The sequence below is a fragment of the Meles meles genome, chromosome 8 (assembly GCF_922984935.1).
Source record: "Meles meles chromosome 8, mMelMel3.1 paternal haplotype, whole genome shotgun sequence".
Taxonomy (NCBI): Eukaryota; Metazoa; Chordata; class Mammalia; order Carnivora; family Mustelidae; genus Meles; species Meles meles.
Window position 1 is genome coordinate 2,955,848 of NC_060073.1, and position 13,757 is coordinate 2,969,604.

A 13,757-nucleotide genomic window follows, 5' to 3' on the forward strand; every position below is an offset into this window, starting at 1 on the left:
GCCATGTGGGAGAGGGCACACAAAGGAAGTTACGAAATCCAGATGCTTTGAAAACCGGCTTTCGCTTGAGGTGAAGGGAGGGAGCGTTCTCTTCCTTGAAGAAACCCGGCGAGACACGAGTGCCTGTGTTTCTTGAGCTTGGCTGGGGTTAGCAGTGTGGTGTGTGCGGGTGTCCGAGCTCCCAGCACGTCTGAGCTCACTGCCTTTTGCGGGTTGAGGTGTTACTTTCAATCTTGTTGTGCAAAGGAACGTGTTACTCTTTGGAAGCATTAAGAGTGAAAAGAGCACGTCGTACCCTGGAAAAATTATTCGTAAAGGGTTTGGTTCGCTCTGGAGCCCTCCTGGAGAGTTCACGTTTCTTGGGAAAGTATCCCTCGACGCTAACGCTGAGCTGCGTCTCGTCTGCTCTGGAAACGCACGGGTGGAAGGGACGAGGAGGCCCCACCACTGGGCCAGATGGACGCTCGCTCATGCTGCAGAGCAGACCCAGACCCTGGCGAGCCGGGCACGGGGGGCCGGTCTCCCTGTCCTGCCTGAGCTTCCCGGGGCGCTGCTGAGCTCAGGTTGGCTCGTGATCTCCTTAGGGCCTCTCCAGCCTGGTGGACCGAAGGGAATCCAGGAGAGATACACTGGAGGGAGCGCGAGCCAAGGAACATGGAGAAGGTGCTTTACCTTCTTCCAGGTATCTTGTGTTGGTCTCGCTTTTGTTTTCGGAAAGCTGCATTTAAATTCTTCCTGACCCATCGGAGCCTGGTTTGGCTGACACCTTGGGTACGTTACCCAGAACGGTGGAGACCGGAACCTGCAGTGCTCTCGTGGGTTAACTCGATTTGTAACCTCACGAAGATGCAGAGACTGGTTGAATCATCTTCTGTAGGATGGAGTTGTGATGTAAGTCTCCTCCCCGTGTGCGCGCACGCGTGCGTGTGTGTGGGACAGAGAGCCGGACCCAGGGGCAGAGGCTCCGATAGGCTGACACCGGCAAGGCTGGTTCTTGGATTTAAATAATAAACGAAAGCTGCACGTGCAAGCGCGTGGCCCGCTGTTGGGCTCACTGCAGTGCTTCCTCGATGAACGAGTCTGAAGGGAAACAAGGGAGCGCCTCGGAGCGCGCGCCGGGCCCACCCCTTTCACGGGGAAGCCGAGCTGCACGGGGTTGGTGGATGCGTCCGCAGCGCCCGCCTGGCCTGAGCGGAGGCCAGCCACCCGCTCCGATGGACGCCTCCGTGGAAGTTGGGGCAGGAAGGGGGCCTGTGCTTTTTCTGCCAAGCACCTCCTTAGACATCGCTTTTAACCTCCGATGTGCAAACACATTTGCCATTTGGGGACACAGGTTTACGTTCGAGGTAACCTCCGAATTCCGGGCTTCTAGGAATGGCGAGCCCTGAGATGCGGTAATGCCGTGTGGGTGTGACTGTGTCCCAAAGACCCGCAGGAGGAGTGCGCCCTTCACAGCCACCCCGGCTGCTTACGGGGGGCCATATGCAAACGGGGGGCCAGGGGGTTAGACCCTTGGAAGCCTGCCCCACCCAGTGCATTTCCAAGGCGACTCGGGGACTCAGAAAGTCTCCCTCAGGTGCTTGATGAGACTCTGTGGATGCCTTCTCCTCACTGCCGGGCTTCACCCCTGGAGAAGCGAAATCACTCATGGCCGTAGAGATGCGTCGCTTCCCAGGAGACGTTTTCCACGTTTTCTGTTGAAAAGCTTCGACCTTGGGAGGGGCGGTTCTCCATGAGCTCGTGGGTCTCGGTGAATCTGCATTTTGGCCAGAAGCTGTCCCTGGAGTCGACGGGGTTTCCGAGCCTTGTTGAAGCGTGGGGTCCCATGGGCAGAGGTCACCAGGGCGAGCAGGTTGTCCTCGTCGTCCCGTATCCCTCTGGGCCACCCCCCGTCTCTCGCCGCTCTTGGAAGGGAACTCAAAACATGTCAGTTGTTTACATTCCCTTTAAAACGCTTGCTGCAGCTTGAACGTGCAGACCAAGGGGCACCTTTTGGTGGGGATGTTCCCTCTTCAGGGTCCTGAGCTCCCCTCTCCCTCCTCGGACTTGGTCGTCTTGCTGGCGTCACCGGTGCCTGTCGTGAAGGGTCTCCTGTGTGTGTGCTTTTCTTGGGTGCCTACCCTCCGGAATCTATGTCCCTCCTGCCTTAGCACTGGGGAGGACTTTGCTCCTTTGTCGTTGGGACTGCCTCTTTGCTGACCATGCGGACCACTGGACTGTCTCTTTGCCAACGCACCCTGCTTCTGCTGCGATGCCAAAGTTTCAGGTAGAGCCCCTTGTAAAAGGTTCTCATGAAACCGGGAAGTACAGTGAGATCAACGGATCCTAGTGCGCCAGTGACTTGCCATTAAAACTCACTTTAGAAGCGGAGAAGGAGGGCACTTGAACTTGGGGGCCCCGTAGGCCATGTCAGATCATCAGCCTCATCTGCTGGAATCCTCTGGATGGTTGGGGCCGCTGGTCTTTCTCAGAGAGTGTTAGGAGGCACGGGACTGGGCGGGGAAGTAGGGGCAGAGTCCTTCCAGGGAGAGTGGTGCTTAAAGAGAAGTGGGTCCCAGTGGCAGCGACAGGCCGGGGGAGACGTGAGCAGGGGAGTCGGAGCAAGGTCTCCTTCCCGGTACATCACGTGCAAGCGCGGGGACTCCGCCAGCCAGGAGTGCTAAATGCCCGCAGCCCTTTTGGTTATAGCAGGAAACCCAGTTCGACCTGAGTTTAATAATGATAGAAGCTTGTCAGAGAATTGAAAGCATAGAGTTCAGGGGGAGAATCGGCCAGATTGTTGAAGACGCCCTCTGCTTCTTCCTGGAGGGCTTCTTGGTTAGGACTCCCCACCCCCATGAGATGGGGCAGGAGAGGCCCCTCGTGAGCAGTCCTAAGGAGGAGCTGGATGGCTCAGAGATGACAGTTTTGCATCCAGTAATTAAGGAGACATGGAGGTTGGGGATGTCTCTTTGGCGTCCTGCAGGTCGGGCTCACCCAGTGACACGTGGCTGGGCATCAGAGACACCTGTCCTTATTTATAGAGAGACTCGGTGGCCAGCCCACACCTTCGGAGTCAGAGTCTCGAGGCAGAAACTTGGGTGTGATGTCTTTAGGGCACTTGGGTGACGCCGCCCAGGGTTCTTGCATCAGGCAGGGGGATGACCAGCTGGCCTGATCAGCTGGCTTTCTGAACCTCTTAACTGGCATTCTGGCTGAAGGACAGAAGCCGGTCCTGCCCTCGTTTCCTTGTCGTGACACCCGGACTGTCTTCCTTCCCCAAGCCCCTCCCCTCCGGAAACCCAAGTTTGATTGCTTGCATCGCTTTCTTAAACAAAAACGTCCTCTACCTCCAGAATGACTCCTAACTCAACGGAACAGTAAACCTCGAAAGGGCAAACGACATTCGCGACGAACACAACCAAGGCCCATGTCCTCGCTGATGATGACTGAGGGTCTCTCTGCCCAGGCACCCCACAGTCCCATCGGACCCTCTGCATAAGCCCAGAAAGTGGTATCTGTTGCTCTCCCCGTGTTACCGATGAGGAAACCGGGCACAGAGCGGTGAAACCGACTTGCCCGGCATCGTGGACCGGGCGAGTGGAGACGCTGGGGTCCCGACCGGGGCCGCCTGACTCCATGATGCCAGAGCCCAGAGAGTCACGAGTGACACTCTGATGTGGTCGATGTCTAAATGGGCAGAGGGGAAGGAGAAAAACAGACGATAAGCTGCCAATTCTTATTTTCAAATTAGCAAATGCTTTTTTTTTTATTACTATACCGTCGCCAGTGACCGTGCTCACATGTCACTGCGTGAAAGAATAAATCGCCATCCACTTTTTCGAACCCAATGTGACAGTATGTAGTGAGAGCTGTAAAGCCATATCAGGGATTTTTACCTCTAGGAATCTGTTCTGAGGGAACGATCTGAAAACAGGCAGAGCGGAGACCACGGTGTCACAGAGAAGCAGGGAAATGGTGAAGGGGACCTCGGGTGTCTGTCGCGGATTCCTGAGAAGGCATGTCACAATGAGGCTTGCAAGGAGTTCTCGATACTAGTGAGAACTGATCACCTTCTATCAGGTGAAAAGGGCAGACCCAAAATTATCTGCACAATACTGTCTAATTCATACCACCTCTTCCCAAAATAGGCCTCGGGGTGGGTTGGGTGGGGGATAGGAGAGGAACCGTTAACCTCTGGGCGATGGGATCGTGTGTGATGTGATCATCTCTTTTTTCAGACCTTTGTCTGTTTCTCAGATTTTCCAGAGTGACAGCATTCGCTTTTCTGACAGGTATTAACTTCATAAATAGAAAGTTATTCCCTCGGAGAAGCTGTCGTACGCAGCTGAGTGGTGTCTCAGCCTCCGTGGCCAAGGTGTTGCTGTTTGCTTTCGGGACGAGAACACTTTCCTGGGTGTTAATTATTTTCCTGGGGCCATTGCTCACCAACCTGATACCGTGCCGGAGGCCCCTATGGTTTTTGTGATTGTTTTCTTAGCCCTGAAGTGGCCAATCTCGTTTTTGTGTTAATTCCCTAAATAGGTTTTCCCTTGCAATTAAAGCAGGCGGCAATATCTTTCATCCTTGAAAAGCGATGCTTGAGTTTGCTAATTACTTTTCCTCGTATTAAATGCTTGCAATAGTGATGACCTACAACTGTTTTATAATCTCAGTTTGCACTGAAGTGAGGCCGCTAAGAGGGGTGCCCCGGTGTTTTCCTGAGAGACCGTCTGAGTATCTTATAAAATGTTACTCCGGAAACATTCTCTTGAGAACGGGACTTGAGAAAGGCAACATGGGTTCTAGCTTGCGCTTGCCTGAACCGTTACTTGTAACCAGGCTGGAGCTTCAAACAGGTGTGAAAGCCTGGTGGTAATCTGCCAGCCTCCCCCAGCCTCAAGATTAATTCGTGCGAAGGAGGGGGGACAAAGTTCAGGTTACGGCCGAGCAGTCACTCGCTCTGCACATTACTGGTCAGCGCAGGCTTCCTGGGTCTCAGGGTCCCCATCCACAAGATGGGTGGTTGTGAGGATTCAGTCACCAAGACGAGCTCTGGGCACATGGGCTGCTGTGAGTGTTGGTCTTGTTGGTTAAGAGAAGGCCAAGGGCCAACCGTGCTGGGCACCGGGTTGACATTCTCATCAGCATTTACTGCCGAGGATCATCACGTCCTTGATCGCCGTTCATGATTCCTGGCTGAGCAGAGGGAACCAGGGACTGGGAGTTAAACAAGTAATAAGAGCAAGTCGTCATAAGTTACAATCACGGCAGGTGCATCATTACCAGGACCGTCTCAAGCATGGAGCCGTTACAGAGCACGTCTGCCTTGGGCCAGGCACATAGAGTCATCATGTGCCAAGTACATTCCAGCCAAGAGTGCCTTGGCCGGAGCGTCTCTGTGCCTCTGCAGACAACAGAGCAGCTGGTGCAGGGACCGGCCCCGCCCCACCCCCAAGCCCCAAGTGCCCCTGGCAAGCACACCTCCAGACTTGGCTTGAACCTCTGCTCCCAGAGTGCTCCCTCACTGCCTCGCTCAGTTCTGTTCTGGCATGAGTCTGGCTTTTGGGTAATCTTGGAATTTCTCCCCATGCTTCCCATTCTGCCCTCCAGCCACAAATCCCAAGGCTGAGGCCAGAGCCCAGCTGTGGTTTCCATGGTGCCGGCCTCCCTTCCATCCACTTGTTCAGCCACAACACCCAGCTCACGTTTCTCCGCCTTGCCTTTCGGGATAGCCTGGTGCCTGCCTGGCCAAGCTGGAACTCTACCCTCCCCACCCCCCAAATTCTTAACATCTTGTTTACATACTTTTAAATGAGTTTTTAAAGCAATAAGTAAGTTAAGACCCAACGCCAGCTGACATTAGCAGGAAGCGAGGGCGGCCCATGAATTCCCGACTTTGAGTCATTGATACTTCAGTTGTGAAGGTCTGTTGGTTTCATGGGAAAGACAAGCAGCACCCAGTGGCCGTCTGGGGTCTCTCCAAGTGTGGAGGACTTGTGAAGCTCTGTGGCTTCTTGCTGTACACATTTTGAGAAAGGCCGGGGGCTTGCCAACCAGCCTCCCACTCTAGCACCCCTGCTTCTGGGCTGCTGGCAGCTGTGTTAATGCAGGGGGTAAGTGTGGCCATCTTGACCTGCCTCTCCATCCCCCTGCACAGCCTTGCTGGGCTCTAAGCTTCCAGTCCACTTCTCAGCGATGACTGGAAAACATTCTTTAGTAGCAAATAAGTCAGCACAGAGGAGCACAGCTGTGTTTGTTTCTTGCCTTCCAACGATGCCAGGACCCATGGCAAATGATTGTGCCCTTCCAAGACTTGTAGCCTTGGGGTCTTTGCTATCTGGGTCTCTTAGCACTGGGGTCTTTGCTCTCCAGGGCTCTAAAGAGGCCCTACTCTGGGCAGAGCTTAGGAGCCTGGACCCCTTTCCAGCACTTAGCCAGCCATAGCCCCTTCTGTGCCTAGAGAATCGTTCACTTTGTCCTCCCTATTGACTGGGAACAGGTGGTCCAGGCTGAGGAGGAGCCCAGAATCCTGCTGAGAAGGTAGATGTGGGCATCTTAGCTATTGCAAATCTGAAGTCTTGGCTCATTCATTTTGGGGTTCTAATTTGAAGCATCAGTGATTTCAATTTCAGGCTAAAAAAAGATTCAGAATCACTTCAGGGGACCGTGGCTGCTGTGCTCAAGGCTCTGTAGGCCTGGCAGATGGCAGTGCACTGGGTTGGATAGAGACAAAAAGGAGCCACGGTCAAGGGCACTGGCTGTGCAGTGTGACCTAGGTTTGAATCCAGCCTCTGTCACTGGACTATTTGAATGGGAACTTGGGCCCATCTCTCATCCTTTGGCCTCAGTTTCTTAAACTGTAAATAAAAATGTGTTTGAGGCACATAGCATGGTCCCTGGCAGAGTGAGATCTCGGCAGTCGTTAGCAATCGTACAAGTCATTTCTGCAACTTCATTCAGGCGCCGGCTAGTATGTGCTGTGGGGAGAAAAAGACATCAATCCGACTCAGTTCCTCTGGGAACTCACAGTCTGGAAGGGGGCAAAAGCAGGGTATGGTGAAAGCCCCAAAATAAATTTGAAAAAGGACTTTGTGAAAGAGATGGTGTTGGCATCATGCTTAGTTGTGGTACGTGGGGTTTCTATAGGCAGAAATCAGGAGGGTCCCAGGGAGAGCTTAGGGTGTCAGGAAGGCTCAAGGTGAATTTGGGGAGTGGTTGAATGTTATGGAGCTGGGGGTGACTGGGTCCAGTCCAGGGAGGGCCTGGAATGTCAGTTTAAGTTCGGGCATCTCTGTATGGCTGGTCCCCGGCAGGGAGCAGTAGGACAGCGTCGGCAGGAACTCTCCGCGATGCTGAACCTCTCCAGGGAGCTCTCCGTGGTGCTGAAACTCTTTGCGCTGCGGGGCCTCTCCAGGGTGCTGAACTTGAGGGCTGGCATGATGCCCCCCCCCCGCCCCCTCCCCCGGAGGAGAAGTGGCCTGGTGGGAGTTCTTGGTGCTTCCTCTCTTGTTCCCTTCACCTCACACCCCTGTATCCTATTTCCTTGGCCTTCCTGGGTACCACAGCTTCTTATTCAGTGAGTGTGCCTGTCTGTGTCTGCTTGGTGGGGAAATCTCTCCTGTAAAGAGGGGTGAAGGGACCAATATGGGTTGAGTGCTGCAGGATCCTGTGCTCTAAGGCAGCTTCGCATCATCACTGAGGTCTGAGCTGACATGTCACCCTCCCAGAGGGCCTCCCTGGGCCCCCTGTGCTTGCCCTTGACTCTGCCACTCCACTGTGTGCTTCTTTCAACATGAGAATCGTCATGTGTGTTGAGTGATCAACTGTCTCCCTCATGAGGATGCCTGCTCCCTGGAGGCTGGAGAGCTTGCCGGTCTGGTCCCTGCTGTGTGCCCAGCACCCAGTACATGCCTGATACTTAACAGAGGCCCCCAAATCTGTGTTCAGTGATGGACACTCCTGGGAAGCAGGCATCTATGCCCATTATGCAGATGATGGAGATTACATGGGTGCTTAGGGCCCCACAGGGAGAGCTGATTCCCAACCTTGCATCTTTCTGATGCCCTGGGCAACTGTCAAGTCCCAGAGACATAATCCTACAACCATCTTCTTCCACCCGAGGAGGATGCTGTTGACCCAGCCCCAGTCCACATGTGGTGAGGTCCGCAGGAGGCATGGTGAGCTGAGAGCTTCTGGTGCAGGGTTCTCTGATGTGCCTCTCGACTCCCCTGAAAGGAGCCCTCCTGGGTCCTCTCTACCTGCCCTCCCTCCCTCCCTCCCTTCCTCCCACTCACTCACCTCCCAGTATGCTCAGCAGGCTCTCGTTAGCATTGATTTGTCTCTGACTGCAGTGCCCTTTTGTGGGGCGTTTCATGATACAAGCAGTTAGATTGGCAAATGAACTGAAGGAAGGCCTCACGCTAAATGCCCCGTTGGATCTTCTAATTGATGGAGTTTCTCAATCCTGGGAATTAGGGTGTGTGCATGCCGATGATAAGAAGAGTTAAAAAGAGAAGGGCCGGGGAAGGAGAAGGGAGTGGAAGGCCACGGTTAGCCTCTGATGCTGTAAAGTCCTGAGTGGTGTCCTTTCTTTGGTGCTCTGAGACCAATCACCCTCAGGCGAAACTTCCAATCCCCTCTGGCTGGGACCTTCGGTTTCATTTAACAGACTTTCCAGGGCACCTCCTCTGTGCTCATCCCCCAGTCACAGAGATGAGTGGAGGCCATCTTTGCCCTTGAGAGGCAAAGTGGAGTGGGGAGAGAAGCCCAGAAATTTCTGTTGGGCCTCAGGGCTAGGACAGAGAAGAAGGGATGCATTGGGAGGTGGCACACACATCCAGCCTGGAAAGACAGATGGGCCTTGACCCTGGCCCTCTCACCCTGGTCACCCAAAGGTGCCACACTTCCTTTCACCCCCAACACTTGCTCACACTTCTCATTCATGCTCTCCGTCACCCCTCTCCCTCCTGCACCCCTCCACCTGCATGACTGGCTCACCCCCAGATCTCTGCATGGAGGCCCCCTCCTCAAGGAAGCCTCCCCGACAGTCCCCTAGATACCCATTCATAATGCATGTCACTGTCCCTGCCTGAACCAACCTAAGGGGCTGGCCAGAGCCCAGCTCAGGGCATGAACACAGTCAGGATATGTGAAATGATGGAAGGTACCAGGGGGAGGGCACAGCCAAGAGGAAAGCTCAGAGGCAAGAGCACCGATAAGTGTGTGAGAAATGTCTGGAGGCCCAGGAAGGATGAAGGGGATGGGGCCTCCATGTTAGGGAGGGCCTTAAACGCAGAGCTGACTCATGGGGACCTCACTGTGTCAGTGGAGGCAAGCTCACTCGAGCCTTTTAGCAGGGACTTCTGTGGCTGAAGAAGGGGGGTGGAGGCAGGCTAGAGCCCACGGCCCTCGAGAAGCAGGTCAGAGCAGGCATTCAAGGCATGGCCCTAGGAGACAGCCCTCCTGGGTCCAAATCCAGCTGCCCCACCTGTGCGCTCTGTGGCCTTGAGTAAGTTACACAACCCCTCTGTGCCTCAGTTTCCTTCCCTGCAAAGTGGGGATAAGGGCATCTATCTCATGGAGCCTCCTGAGGGTCAAGTGAGCTTATAAGTCTGAGGTGCATAGAAAGAGCAGGGCAGGAGCTAAGGTGCACACGCAAGAGGGGCTGTTACTGTTACACTGCTCTTGTTGTTGCCCTGGGAGGGACACAAGCCTTCCCAACCAGGACAGACCTCCCTCCTGACCAGGGCAGGGTCCCACTGCCCAGGAACCTCTCCTCCATGGGACCTGCCATGCTGAAGTCAGGTGTGAGCCCTAGGAGGACCCTGGTGCCCAGCATGGGCTTTGGAGAGAAGGGGTTGGTAAGTGAGGGAAGGCAGGAGAGTGATGACCTGCAGGAACCAGCGCCATTCACAGTTACCCCTGGGCCCAAACAGGGCGGTGCTGGGACAGGCCAGCACCCTGTGGCTCCTGATATGGGACTGGAGTTTCTGGATTCCTCCTAGGCAAGGGCATCAGGTCGACATGCCTGCCCCTCCCCAACAACACCATTCCTGCCGTGCTTCGTCCTCCCACTGCTAAACCCACACCACCATGTGCTCTGAGCATGCTGCCTCCCCGGAGCCTCGCCAGAAGCCCGGGAGGTGGCTTCTGACACCTGCCTCGGTTCTCAGGTGGAAAAGGTGAAGCCCAGGGAGGTCAAAATAGCAGCTCAGAGTCACAAAGCCCCCGCGTGGCCCAGTGCCTCCCGGCGCCTTTCTGCTCACACGCTCAGGTGAGAAGTCACATGAGAGTCCGGTCCCTGCCTGGGCTGCTGTCCCAGGTCGTGTCCTGTGCACCGCGCCCCCCCCCCCGCCCCCACTGCCCCGTCTGCGCTCCATTCCCAGCTCCAGGGGGACTCCCATCATCACTGTTCAGTAAAATCGGGTTCTTTCCACAGCCACAAGGCTTTACAGCAGCCCCCGCCTCCTCCTTGCCCTCCCCGTCCCACCCCCTGCCTGCTCCCTCTGTTCCCTCGCCCCGCGTCTTTGCTCATGTGGCCTCTTTCAAACCTTGCCTGACCAACCTCCCTGAACAGCACAAACCTCCACAGACTGCTCGCCCCTACTGAGGGACGTTTCTCTTCTTGGCTTCGCCACACATGGAGTTTACGTGACACGGGATGTGTTGGCGGAACAGCTCCCCTCCGGAGCCTGAGTCCCCTCCGAGGGCAGAGCTGGCCCTCTGGGCTCATCCCAGCACCCAGGAGAACAGAGTCAGGTGCAAAGCAGGAGCCTAGTGCGTGGGTGGAATGGGTGAGCTCCTGGTGAGCTTGGGGTCGGGCCCAGAGGCTAGCTGGCTCCCTGAGGACGGCAGGACGCGCTGAGAGCACATGCTGGAAACATCCGTGTTGGGGGGCGGCTTGTCTCTCCTGGACCACCTCCCTCAGACCCCACAGTCTGCACCTTGAAAAGTGGACAGAGACGCAGGGGCTGGCTGACCGACAACATCAGAGAGAACCGCACTAAGCCGGTCCCTCCCCTAACGTTCCAGAACTCTCTCCCTGTGCCCACCCGAATCCCACGGACTTTCCAGGGGGATGTGTGACTCTGCTTTCAGAAAATATTAGGGACTGGGAGTAAGCGTTGCTCCCGTGTGAGCCTGGTGATGGGTTTTTCCACGAGTGTTCTTTCTTTAGGGTTGGTGTAAGTCACACTCGCCCAGGTAAAACTGAGGATACGGACAAAACAGAGAAAAGTCAGGTGATTCTGCCAGGAGACACAGTCGTTGTAATGTTTGTCTTCTCGGGCTTTTACTTCTTTCCACGTGCCTGTTACAGATACATTCGGTCACATGTACATACACACGTGCTTTCCCCATCGTGCATATCTTTGTCATCATGATGAAACACACTTACCGTGAAATTCACCAATCCAGCCGCAGACCGTGTGCGTTCTAGCGGCATTTCGTGGACCCGCTGTCGTGCATCTGTCATCTCTTTCCCGCTCCGGAGTGTTTTCATGCCCCAGAGAGCTACCCCAGCCCCATTAGCAGCGACTTCCCAGCCCCTCCCCCACCCTCTGCCTCGAGCAGCCGCTGGTCCACGTTCTGTCTCAGTGGGTTTGCTTGTCTGGACACACCCGAGGCGCGGAGTCCTGCAGCACGTGGCCTTTTGTGCCTGGCTCCTGCCGCTGCGAATGTTTTCAAGGTTCGCCCACGGGGGAGCACGTGTCGGAGCTGCATTCCTTCTACGGCCGAGTGACGCCCCGTCCTGTGCAGAAAGCCACACTTCATGTGCCCATTTGTCCCCCAACGGGGGTTCCAGCCATTTCCACCTCCGGCTCTCGTGCGTGACCCAGCCGTGACCGTGCACGTACGGGACGCGGTTGCAGTCCCTGCTTTCCGTTCTTTGGGGTGCACGCCTCCGAGTGGACTTGCTGGGTCGTACAGTAATTCTGTGTTTATGGAAACCACCGACCTGGCCTGGGGTGGGAGCGGCAGGTGTTCAGTGAGGCCCTCGTAAATGGCCGTCTCCGGGCCCATCCTGGCAGGAGACATGGGAGAGCAGAAGGCGGGGAGGCGGCCCACAGAGACAGAATTCAACGCCACCAGCGACTTCACTGCTGGACCGCGTGTGCCGGGGCTGCCGATGACGTCCCCCCGGCGGCGACGGTGGCAGGAGATGCTCCTGTTTCTCCAGCACGCCCTGCGCGCTGGGCTCCGCTGGGGGACTTCACGTGCACGGAACTCACTTAGTGCTCAGTTTCATTTGAATCGTCCCTCCACATCTTTATTCTGCTAGAGGAGCCTGGGGCACAGAGAGGGGAAGTCACTTGCCCACAGACACACAGCAAGTGAGTGGCAGAGCCGGGCTGCGCTCCAGGCAGGTGACCGCTCCGGAGGCTCTGCTGTGAGCTTCTCCACCATGGGGCCTGGAACAGGGATGGAGGGAAGGGGCTGGCCAGGGAAGGAGCGTGGTGGGCCAGAGGGTGGGGAGGTCTTCCTGGGGAGGGGCACAGGAACAGACCCCGTGCTGGGGTGAGCATGGAATGAGACAACCTCATAAAGCATCTTGCCTAGTGTCCAGTGTGCACCTGACCGAGGGGCAGGGCTGAGAGGTGGGCTGGGGACTCGGTGGGGTGGGGACGTATCCCAGGCTGCGGTGTCACCTGCACTGGTCTGGAGGAGGCAAGACACGCTTCGAAATGCCTTTTCGCACGGGGGTGGTTTTTGCTAAGGAGGAACTTGGGCCCATTGACCCTGCGTTTGCAGAGCCTGCGGCAGGAGGAGGGCCAAGGAGGGCAAGGTCAGAAGAGCCAGGTGACTGCTGGGTGTGTGGCGAGGAGAATTATCAGATGGGATGTGCAGGCGGCAGACACGTGGATCTTGGTGGCTGATGATCGCGGAGACCATTGGTGGGTGGCCGCCTAGAGGGCCAGGGGTGAGAGGAATGGGGAAGCCTGGGAAGGACACCTCCGGTGAAGTGAGTCAAGGGATCCAGGAGCGGCAGTGGGGGCCGGGAGCAGCTCCGAGGGAAGGACAGTCCCTCGGGCCCCGGGACCCACAGCCAGCTGGGCCGAGTTGTATGTGCAGCGAGAGTCAATGTCACGGTCATCATGGGAGCCGCCCCGTCCACTGCTGCCCTTGCTCTGTGCGGATGCCTCCCATCACAGCCCTGCGTGCCCACGAGGGCGGGTCTGGGACATTCGAGGCTCGGGAAGACCACGGGCCCTGCCCTGGCCCTCACAGCTCTCGGGGCAGGCACAGGGCCAGAGGGCTCCTGGCCCTGCCACGTCTTTCCAGGGTGGGTCTTGTTGCCCAGCCCGGAGGCCCACCTGGAGACAGCAAAGTAGTTCGGGGAGATGCCAACTAAGCAGATGGGAAGTTCTTGAAGGGGGAGGTCGTAACTGACTGGAAAATCCCTGGGAGCCTTCCTGGAGGAGGTGAGGGGAGCAGAGTCTTTCAGCATCAAGGGGAATCGGTTAAGGATGGACACAAAGCAAGAGCACCCCGTCTCCTTAATGCCCCCCAGTTGTGTTATGCTAGAACTTTCTGTACAACGGACGGAACTCAGTTCAGACTGGCGCAGCATGCCGAGGGAACTGACTGGTTTGAGGAGCTGGAAATTCTGGAGGTATTTGGCTTCAGGCCCAGCTGGATCCAGGTGCTCAGCAGTGTCCCCCAGGATCTTGCTCCCTCTCTCAGCTCTGGGTTCCTCTTGGCTTCATGCCCAAGCAGGTTCTCCCCATGGAGGTGGGAGACTCAGTCCACAGGCACTCCAGGTTGTCGTCCCATCA

The 13,757-nt window shown here is 56.3% G+C and overlaps 1 protein-coding gene across 2 annotated transcripts in view; it reads left to right on the forward strand.

Moving 5' to 3' along the window:
• SHANK2 (SH3 and multiple ankyrin repeat domains 2) overlaps positions 1 to 13,757 on the forward strand; it is a 459,520-nt gene that overhangs the window by 321,991 nt on the left and 123,772 nt on the right. The gene's annotated exons all lie outside the window — the stretch shown is intronic.